At 36.4% G+C, this 8652-nt stretch overlaps 1 long non-coding RNA gene across 2 annotated transcripts; it reads left to right on the forward strand.

Moving 5' to 3' along the window:
• LOC107637919 lies at positions 3948-6581 on the forward strand. Of its 2 annotated transcripts, none has more exons than XR_002361410.1 (4): positions 3948-4081; positions 4305-5049; positions 5176-5853; positions 6139-6581. It is a non-coding gene; the product is annotated as an uncharacterized LOC107637919 (long non-coding RNA). The 2 variants fall into 2 exon arrangements; XR_001619616.2 differs by having other exon boundaries at positions 3949-4081; positions 5187-5853.

Genomic DNA, 8652 nt, shown 5'->3' on the forward strand with positions numbered 1-8652 from the left:
CTTCACCCTCAATCAGAATGGATCCGCACTAACCCTAGGGTTCATATATGGAGGAATATTGGCGGCTGCTCAAACTAGTGTCAATCACATACAATCTGCCATAGAAAAAATCATTCACAATTGAAGAAGACAATAAGACCAGAGTTAATCCAGAAGGACAAGGCATCTCCAAGCCTTAACCATCTTCCTATTCTTATAATCAAACCTTGTAATTCTATCTTCCAAATCCAATAACTCTTGACTAAGATCTGCAAGATAACCATAGCTTGCTTCAAATCCTCGTGCAATCGACCCTGACTCACTCATATATTACTTGGACGACCCAGTGCACTTGCTGGTTCAGTTGTAAGAAGCGTGGGAATTTGCACACCAAATGCCCACTGAGGACCCTCATATTGAGAAGCTGAAAGATATCAGGGCTCATGAGGAGACAAGAGAAGTCCCCTTGAATGCCCTATTGCAGATTATGGAGTCTAAGGAATACTCCTTTGATGAGGAGGAGGAAACTAGGGAAGAGCAAATTGCTCAGTACCTGACAATTCTCATGAAGCTGAATGCCAAATTCTCTAGAGCAGAGGCATTGGAAGAAGAACCCCCAGTACTTACCCAAGAGTGCAATGTTTTGGTTCAGAGGAAGCTGCCCTAGAAGATGCCAGATCTTGGGAGCTTCCTAATTCCCTGTATCATAGGGACAATCACCTTTGAGAAGGCTTTATGTGACCTTGGGTCAAGCATCAACCTCATGTCTCCCTCTGTTATGATGAGGCTGGGAATTCTATATGTGCAAGCTAAAAAGGAGAACTTCACCTGAAAAGGGCGTATGGCATGGTGAAAGATGTCCTTATGAAGGTTGAAGACCTTTACCTCCTGGTTGATTTTGTGATCCTTGACACTGGGGAGGACAGAGATAACTCCATCATTCTTGGAAGGCCTTTTCTAGCTACTGAAAAAGCCTTGATTGATGTAGAGAGAGGAGAACTAGTCCTGAGATCACATGAGGACTATCTTGTATTCAAGGTTCAAAAATCTCACTCTACATTAGACAGAGAAGGCACAACTGACAAGCACTTAGTTCTTCAACCATCCCCCTCAGTACAGAGCCTCACAGAGCCCCCAGACACTAACTCTAAGTTTGGTGTTGGACAACCATCATCAAGCTCTGAGAAGGAGGGCAATGACAAGAAAGTGCCTGATGCGTGGCAGAAGTTAACCAATTAAGAGATTTCAATTAAGAGAACAACATTGCACGTATAGCTCTTAACCAGTTAAGATCCGCCTCACCAATTTAAAAAGGGTTGTCACAAATTTTAGAAATAAAAATACTGGGAGTATGAGTCCCAGGTCGTCGGAATTTCTATCCTAGTTGGGATCTTCTCAAGTGTAGTGTAAAAAGGTTGTTGTTCTCACTCGATTACCCCTTACTAAATAAGGGAAAGTATGGTGATTAAACTAACTCTTACTCACAAATCCTAGTCCTCTCCCTTGGGGAGATCTAGTGTTAATAGGTATGGAATTAGCTAACAACGTCTAATTTAACCAAGCGCTTGAGCATTCCAATTCAAGTATCTCCTCTTAATCAACCCCCCATGTCAAGTGGAAGTTCTACTCCATTAACATGGAATTAATAATCATAAGAATATAAGAAGACATAATTAAATAAAATAAATTGGAGGTTTAAAATTAATTAAAAATAAAAGTAACTTTATATATTAATAAACTCAAAATGTAACATACTTATTTGAATAGAGACAATGAGTAACTAATTAAAAATAAGGGAATAAGGAAACAAACTAAAGTAATGTCTTCAACGGAGGTAATGACTCTCAGCATCCAAAAATCCAAGCAAAAGCATAAACTATCAATGTAATGCCAATCTAATTCAGATCTAAAACTGAAGTAATCCTAATGTGATAAATCTGAATGCGTGTGGATGCGTAATGAGTTTTTGCATGTTCCCTAGGTTTTGTCTGTGTTTCTGGGACAAAGATTAGGTTAAAATGCAGCCCGCAATTGTCTTCAGCGTATTCTGTAATTTCTGCAGATCGCGCAGGTCATGCGTACGCGTCGTCCATGCGTTCGCGTCATTCAGCGATTTTTCTTGTCACGCGTTCGCTTTGTCCACGCGTTCGTGTCAGGCGTGCAGACTTCAATCCACGCGTTTGCGTCAGGCACGCGTTCGCGTCGCTGCGATTTCTCTATTTCGTGCGTTCGCGTGAGCCATGCGCTCGCGTCAATGTTCGCTGGTCATCTCTTTAGTTTTTTGTGTTCCTTCCATTTTTGAAAGCTTCCTCTCTATTCTCTAAGCCATTCCTGCCCTATGAGGCCTGAAACACTTAACACACGGATCACGGCATCGAATGGTATAAAGGAGAATAAAAATACACAATTAAAGGATCTCTAGGAAGCAAGTTTTCAATCATGGACAATTTTTGGGAAGGAACTGTAAACACAATATAAATCATAAAATAATAGTTTATAAACCTCTCCACACTTAAACATTAGCATATCCTCATGCTTAGTTGAAGGAGATAAAGTAAATGAGTAGGGACATGTAAAACTCATGCAATGCAATGCAACCTATATATATATATATTTCTTGTTATGCTTATATTTTTAATCTTGTTTTTGCTAGAAGTTTAGATTCTAAGGTTGAAAATATTCATAAAAAATATAAAAAGAATTTAAAAAATAACTGAATAATATTTTAAACCAATTATGCGTGTTTTTTTTTTTTTTTTTGAAAAACCCAAATTTTCATTTTTTTTAAATTTTCTTAAATTAGCGGCAGTTTTAAACCGCCTCTGTTTGGGTTTAGAGATTATACAAACTGCGGCGGTTTTAAACCGCCGCTAAACCTGTGGAAACTTTGACATAACGTGATAATTTGCGGCAGTTTGGAAACCGCCGGTAAATATGAAGCAACGCAAAATTTTGATTTAGCGGCGGTTATACCAGCGATTGCTGGAAACTGCCGCCAAATCCAATTCCGACACCCATATTCATGGCGGTCCAATTAACCGCCGGCATTTGATTTTGCGGAAAAAAAAAATCGCCGCCAATTCCCGCACAACATCATCTTTTTCTATTGGAGTGTAATTCTCAAGTACCTGTGCAGTTTGGCAGTTTGGCAGTTAACCAGAGTAACCAACCTATGTATCTAATATATCTAGGACAACCTACAAATATTGTCTAATCTTTAGCAGTAGTGTTTTGACAATAGATTGTTGAGAGTAGTGATCATGATGTAGTGAACATTTTGACTTAAACAAATGGCTTTAGTAATAAATCCTATTGTACTTGACACCAATATAATAATTTAATGATTAGTTACTCAGCTAGTAAGACTGATATTAGACTAATACGTGAGCCACATATTTTTTTTCCTGATAGTTAACATGGTCACATGTTAGACACTACAAGGAACAGCATAATTATCGACGACAAAAATCGACGGCTAAAATATTCGTCGATATTTTTCGACAGTTGGTCGTCGATAAAATGAAAAACAATAAATTAGAAATAAAATATTAAAATCGACGATCGGATCGTCGATTATTTTAGCAACTTAGATCATTTTGTTACTACCGTCACATTGTCGACAAAGAAAAGGTTAAGATTTTTTTTCCCTTTAAAATCGACGAAAATGTCGTCTATTTTAATATTTATTATATCGACAGCCTTTGTTGTTGATAAATTTAAACGGTGAAGATCTCTCTTTAAAATTAGATAAGTGGCTTAGATTTATTATGTAAAATAAACGGCCAAAATGTCAATTTTTTTTCTAAATAAAATCAACGAAATTGGTGTCGATTTTATCATAAAAAAATTTTATCACTGTTTCCTCCCCGCGTCCTTGATTCCGTCTCAATTCACTTCAATTTACTACATAAGTTAACCCCAATTCGCTTTCCATTTCACCTCTACCATTTCACCAACCCTCCCTCTCGATGCCGCCACACCTCTTCGCTCTGCTGCCACCGTGTCGTTACTCTGCTGCTCCAACACCCGTCGTCGCCCCGTCGCACTCGCGCCGCCGTCCCTCCGTCCCCTGTTTCAAATCGAAACACGTTGTATCAATAAGGTTCGGTTTTTCTTTTCTCTTTACTTTTCTTTGTTGTTTTCCCTGTTTTGTGAAATGTGATCCCCAATTTCTGATTTTCGAATGGAGTTCTCTTCGGTTCATAATTTAAGCTTACACGTGAGCTTCGCCTTCTTCTCTGCTCTGCGAATTGTTGATTTCTTTCTCTTTTTTTTGGTTCTCTGATTTTTTTTGTTAACTATAACTTGTGAGTATGTGATTTCAGTTAATATCTTCAGCGTTTCAGAGATGTCAATTATCGGAGAAGATATGCAGACTCTCGATGATTCTCGCTTGATCTACGTCTTCCTCTCTTCGAGTCTCAAGTAATGAGCACATACCTTTATATTAGTGTGATTTATAATTTCTAATTGTTCCTCTCTTTAATTTCTATTGATGCTTGTAAAACAGATGGAATTCTTTCTATCAAAACCATGAGTAAGTTTTTGATGTTCTTGTTATGGTTAGTTTTGCTTCGATTTCACTAAATATATGCACACACGTCAAGCGAAAATTGGAAAAGAGATAGCTATTTTCTTATCTGCGTCATTATCAGAGGTAATATGCAAGCCTTCTGTATAAGCCTCCAAGCAAAATTGTTTTACTCTTAAGTACGTGTTGTTTGAACTCCTCAATTTTCATCAACCATGTGGATAAGGTGCTATTTTAATTGTTCTACATCGTGGCTTAACATTGAAATAGATTCCAATTATTTAATAGCGTTATTGTGTTGAATATATTTGTGCTACTTTTAGTTTATGCTACTATGTACCGGTGCTGCCATCTTGGTTTATGTAGTTTTTTTTAAAGAAATTTGATTTCTATCAAATGTTCTTAAAGAAATTTGAGTCCTTGAAAATCCATTTTTGCTTGTCCTTGGGAACTCCAGGTCTAATGTATACAACTTTGGAGTAATATTATGGGAACCTACAACCGAAAAGATCCCTTGGGATAATCTCAACTCAATGCAGGTATTGCTTTCATGCTTATGTAAACCTTGAAAGTATCTTGAAAAAAATAGATACTCAAACTAGAATGATAGACATCACATGAATTGTGTATCCCTTTGGGTGCATATAGATTAATTGTTCGTCTAGGAACATTGCAGGTGATTGGAGCCGTGGGGTTCATGGATCAGCGACTTGAAATTCCAAAAGATGTTGATCACGATGGGCTTCTATAAGGAAGTGAAACATCATTAGCAAAAGTATCAAATATGCTCTCTTAAAATATATGTGGGAGCATAATTTGGAAAGCTTTTAGCTTCACAACAATCAACAGTGACAGGGGAGTTGAATTTGAAGGTGTTGTTACAGAACTAGTCCATGTTCTTATTACTAGCCCATGTTAAACAATGCTTTTGTAGAAACACCAAGTGACGATGAATGGATAGAGGAACTCAAACATGGGAAGGGAACTGAATCTCTATATAGTTACTGCTGCAGTTTATGGTGGAATGTGCATGGGGGTATTAACTGTGCTTGGAGACTTGATGATGGGTCTATTTGGCACAGGAGCTGAGATCATGCTTGCTGCTACCATCTTTTATGAGTTGTCTGAGGCATTAGAGAACGAACATGACCTCTGAACTTGGCTTTTAGGAACTAGTTTCTTTCTTGATTGGAAACTAGCTTACAGTTAGTTTAGTTAGTTAGCCTTCTTGTAATAACAATTGATTTCACTAGTTTATGTATTTGGATATTTGGATTTTGTTTGCAGGTTTTGATGCCTATACCGAAGCCAACAGGTTATGCAGGAGACGATCCTTATAAAATGTAAGTATTTTCAATTATTATTATTATTAGGGATATTGTGTTTTCTGTTTTGTAATAATTAAAATTTTGAAAAATACCAAGAGATTGTATAATTGAGGAGACGTTGGAATTTTATTGATGTATGAACTGAGCTGATGTGAAGTAGGAGTAGTGAACAATGTGTTAGTGAGTGGACTTAAAAACCTTGTGAACTATGAATATAATGCCATTGATATTGTGACGAGTGAGTTATTATTATTATTATTATTGTTATTATTATTAGAGTTCTTTTTCTCTACTTGGCAGTTGGCAATGGCTTTCGAGTTTGCAAGCATGTTGTGTGGTGTTTCCTCCTCAGAATGACGGTGGCAGATGCTATCACAATACTCAAGTCCTTTGTTCCCATGCCCATGAGCTTCAATAACCTTTCTTCTCTCTCTCTCTTCTTCTACAAGAAAGAAGAGCCTTCAATTCATATTTCCAGGTCAAATATACCAACATTCACAATTTCTTCTTCTTGTTTTTTCCAATTGTTTTGAATATGGTAGAAATATTTTTGAATATAATGAATGGGTTGTTAGATAGGAAACCGTGTTTGAATTTATAGCTACACTGTTACTAATGCGTGCCACATGTTTGATCAAAGTTCTTAGTGAGTAATAGAAAATATGATGCTTTTCTATTTTATTTATTTATTTGTTCATATGTATATATAAAATTAGTAGTTAAATAGATTTGAATTACTGTGAGCTTATTGGTTATAGCATTAATTGTTTACTATTTTTTAAATAAAAAAATAATTAAAACGTATCTATTAAAATCGACGGAATAGTCGTCGCTTTTTAAAAATATTTACTCTTAAAATAATAAAAAATATAAAAAGAATTAAAAAAATAATTCAATAATATTTTAATTAAATTATGTGTGTTTTTTTGAAAAAACGCAAATTGCCTTTTTTTTTAATTTTTCTTAAATTAGCGGTGGTTTAAAACCGCCGCTAAACGTGCGGGAACTTAGACATATGGAGATAAATTGCAGTGGTTTGGAAACCACCGGTAAATATGAATCAAATCGTGCCAGCCTCATTTGGCAGCGGTTTTCTATTGGTGTGCCACGAAATTTTGATTTAGCGGCGGTTATACCAGCGATTGCTGGAAACCGCCGCCAAATCCAATCCCTGCGCCCATATCCATGGCGATCCGGTTAACCGCCGGCATTTGATTTTGCGGCAGTTTAAAACCGCCGCTAATTTATGAAAAAACCGCCGCCAATTCCCGCTTCCCTTGTAGTGTATCAATAATTTCCTTCCCAACTCTTTCTACCCTCGAACCCACCGTCTCAAAACTCATTATAGGGGTTACGGAAGTGAAAGAGCTGATTGGATAGGCTAAAACAGTTAAAAATAATCATTTTTAAAAAATAAGGCAATCGTGTGTACGCATGCCTTGTGCGTACGCACGAATCCACTTTTGCATGTACGCGCAGAAACGCACACGAAAAATGTTTAATTATGTAATGCAAGTTGTGCATACGTATGAATTCAATTTTGTGCGTACGCATGCTATGCACACGAAACCATTTCACTTCTGTAACATCCCTCATGCGTACGCAGTCCCCAGTTTCTGGAACTTCTGCAGAATTCAATTTTAAACCCCCAAATTCAAACATCTATAACTTTTTGTACAGTTATCCATTTTCTTTCATTCTTATATGGTTTTCAAGATCTTTCCACTAGCTTTAATTTAAGACCAATTTAATGTAAATCCGAACTCTGAGTGCCAAGTTATGACCCGTCGAAGTTAGTTAAAAACTCATTTTTACCAATTTTACACAAATGCTCACTTTGACCAATTCTTCAATCCAATGTGATTCAAACCACTTCCATACCATTTCTAAACCTTTCAAGCACTCATTCACCAAATTTCAACTATTTCAAGCCTAACCAACCCTATTCTAATTTTTATAGTACATTCCCTCATTACATCCATTTACAACATACAACACTCATAATTCAAACATTCACAACCAAACCAAAGCCAATCACCCAACTCATTATCATTATTTCCAACAATTTACAACATGGTACACCAATGCTTACCTCAACTTACCAAATAGGGGAATCCTCACTCTATCATGACCTTCGACCTAATTCCATATCAATTACCATTATAACAATCAAACCACATTTCATTTCAACACAATTTCAATCATACCAATATATATCACAATTTTCACTAAACTAAACAATCAACCACAACAATTCAACAATAATCCTAGGTCCACTATCCTAGGATTTCATGTAACATTACATGCTATGTTTCTGAAACTTAAACCCATACCTTAATGTTGCAATTTTCAAGCTTCCAAGATTTTCCTTCTAAATTTTCAAGCCTCAATTCCACAATTCTACCAAGTCAAGCTTCCAATTACCTAATCTAATACCATATCATACAATTTGGCACAATGTCAAAACTATGGCTTATATAAGTTGATGAACCAAGAGGAAAAAAGGGACCTTACCTTTATCCACTAAAATTAATGATGAAAACCACCAAGAACACAAGCTAGGAAATTCCTATAACATTAAAATCACCAAAAATTCTCAATACCCAAGCTTAAAATGTGAATTCAAACTTGAATGAGAAACTGGAGTTAGGATTTTAAGTTAATTACCAAACTAATTAGATAGAATTGAAGAGGAGGAGATAGGCGTCACGTGGCTACAAACAGTGCGACGATCGAAGCTCCGAAACAAAAGTTATGATGGATTGAATGTGTATGAAGCTAAGATTTGGTTTCTCTCTTCCCTCTCTTCTCTTT

This window comes from Arachis ipaensis, chromosome B04, assembly GCF_000816755.2.
Source record: "Arachis ipaensis cultivar K30076 chromosome B04, Araip1.1, whole genome shotgun sequence".
Taxonomy (NCBI): Eukaryota; Viridiplantae; Streptophyta; class Magnoliopsida; order Fabales; family Fabaceae; genus Arachis; species Arachis ipaensis.